This window comes from Limulus polyphemus, unplaced genomic scaffold (genome assembly GCF_000517525.1).
Source record: "Limulus polyphemus unplaced genomic scaffold, Limulus_polyphemus-2.1.2 Scaffold6811, whole genome shotgun sequence".
In the NCBI taxonomy this organism is placed as follows: domain Eukaryota; kingdom Metazoa; phylum Arthropoda; class Merostomata; order Xiphosura; family Limulidae; genus Limulus; species Limulus polyphemus.
Window position 1 is genome coordinate 11,028 of NW_013672421.1, and position 2,644 is coordinate 13,671.

At 32.5% G+C, this 2,644-nt stretch overlaps 2 long non-coding RNA genes across 5 annotated transcripts in view; both read left to right on the forward strand.

Annotated features, from left to right (window-relative positions):
• LOC106474093 overlaps positions 1–2,644 on the forward strand; it is a 25,694-nt gene that overhangs the window by 9,729 nt on the left and 13,321 nt on the right. The window lies entirely within an intron of this gene.
• Positions 1–2,644, forward strand: part of LOC111089625 — a 4,677-nt gene that overhangs the window by 1,092 nt on the left and 941 nt on the right. The gene's annotated exons all lie outside the window — the stretch shown is intronic.

Sequence of the window (2,644 nt, forward strand, 5' to 3'; positions counted from 1 at the left end):
ATTCAGTATATAAGTGTTGGTTCATTACTGAGTACCTATTAATATATTCAGTATATAAGTGTTGGTTCATTACTGAGTACCTATTAATATATTCAGTATATAAGTTGTTGGTTCATTACTGAGTACCTGTTAATATATTAAGTATACAAGTGTTGGTTCATTACTGAGTACTGTTAATATATTAAGTATATAAGTGTTGGTTCATTACTGAGTACTTGTTAATATATTAAGTATATAAGTGTTGGTTCATTGCTGAGTACCTGTTAATATATTAAGTATATAAGTGTTGGTTGATGTACTAAGTACCTGTTAATATATTAAGTATACAAGTGTTGGTTCATTACTGAGTACCTGTTAATATATTAAGTATACAAGTGTTGGTTCATTACTGAGTACCTGTTAATATATTAAGTATATTAGTGTTTGTTCATTACTGAGTACCTGTTAATATATTAAGTATACAAGTGTTGGTTCATTACTGAGTACCTGTTAATATATTAAGTATACAAGTGTTGGTTCATTACTGAGTACCTGTTTATATATTTTGATAATGAGATGTAGTGATTTTTACTTTGTGAAAATGTTTACAAATACATGTAATCATGGTCCAGAATGGAGTTCTGGATCTTGAAGATTCATGCTATTAACGAATCTGATCTGGTGATTGGAATGTTAAAGTGGATCACAAAAGGGAGATCCACATCCCAGTTTAACCATCAACTATATTTAAAATTATGAATATTAGTTTTCTGATTAAAATGTTTATATAGATGACAATTCCTTAAAAATTCCAATTTAGCTACTGACTACACTTAAAGTTATCGATACCAGTTTTCTAATCGGACTATTTAAGAACAGCGATGGTTATATTTTTTTATTTGTACTATATTTTGTAACTAATTTCTATACCGTTACTTCACACAGATGATCAGTATCATACCTGGACTTCCACCCACCACCCCCTGTCCTGTGGAGTGTTGCTGCCATCAAGCGCTTGTGTTCATGTGTTAGATGTAAACAAACTTTTAATATGACAAAGATAAATTCTGTATTTACTTTTCAGTGAGAAAACTTAATAGCTAAATTCAGTGTTCAGGAAATGAGGTTGGTATCTTTATGTAGTTACTGAAATATAGAGCAAACACACACTTCATGTATCTGCCTAATTCAAGAAATTTGTGTTTGACGATCATTTGAAGAAAACTGGGATGTTTTTGTTTGTTTATTCTGCTAAAGAAATCAAAGAGTTTGTGTAGTACTATATTAAAAAGGTGCCTACAGGATACATTGGATGTTTACACGTTATATGGAATCCCATTTTTCTCACAAATCTCTAGTTTCATACACTGGAAGAAAGCAATATTTGTAGCTCGGGAAGTTGAAATGTGGAAAATTTAATCTCATTTTAAATGATAACATCTATTTATATTCCATGTATGGAAAGACATTCAAATACCATAGTTGTGATGGGTGTGATAAGGTGGGGGCTTAAAAAAACACCTTCTCACAGTTTTCAAATCATAAAAAAATAATTTAATGACTAGCTGGAGTACCCTTCCACTGGATGGAAGTTATGTAAATTGATGATTAATGAAAGGTTATCTTAGGACATGAAAAGTTGATTCCCTTATATGAAAATGTGAAACTGCAAGTTTAGACGTATCTCCGTATGGACCCAACAAATCTTCATGCCAAATTTGGTAAAGATCCATCAACAGGGGGCAAAGCAGTAGTAGAAAACACAAATGCAACTATAAATACTGCCAAATGCAAAACTAAAAATTTGTATGAATCTCCCCCATGGACCCAATGAACCTACATACCAAATTTGGTGAAGATCCATCCACAGGGGGCAAAGTAGTGGTAAAAAAATGCCCACAAAAACCGAAAAATGTAAAACTGAAAATTTGTATGGACCTAATGGGGTGTGGAGTTTAATTCCCAAAAGTTCGTAATAATAAATATATGGGATCCCAAAGAAAAACTTGCTGCTCTAACACCTAATTTAAGACAGTACTGTCAATAAAAGGTTTTTATAACTGTTGTTTTCTGGTTATCTGTTTATTTGGATTTGATAAGTTTTGTTTTCTTTTTGTTTTATTGGGCTATTTTTTAAAATGTAACATTTTGAAGTTGTTCATTGTCCAAGATGCATGAGCATGTAAATCGTCCTGCTTTTTAGGAAACGTTTGGTTTCTTGAAATGGTCAAAGATTTATCACATGGTTAACTTTGAACTTTACTCTGGTGGGTGAATGAAACTTAAGTTACTTTAGCTGTTTAGAAAGTGACAACCACTAACACTTACCTATTGAAAACATGGAGACCTGTGTTTGTAAAGTGTCCAACACGAACACTTACCTATTGAAAACATGGAGACCTGTGTTTGTAAAGTGTCCAACACAAACACTTACCTATTGAAAACATGGAGACCTGTATTTGTAAAGTGTCCAACACTAACACTTACCTGTTGAAAACATGGAGACCTGTGTTTGTAAGGTGTCCAACACTAACACTTACCTATTGAAAACATGGAGACCTGTGTTTGTAAAGTGTCCAATGCTAACACTTACCTATTGAAAACATGGAGACTTGTGTTTGTATGGTGTCCAACACTAACACTTACCTATTGAAAACATGGAGAC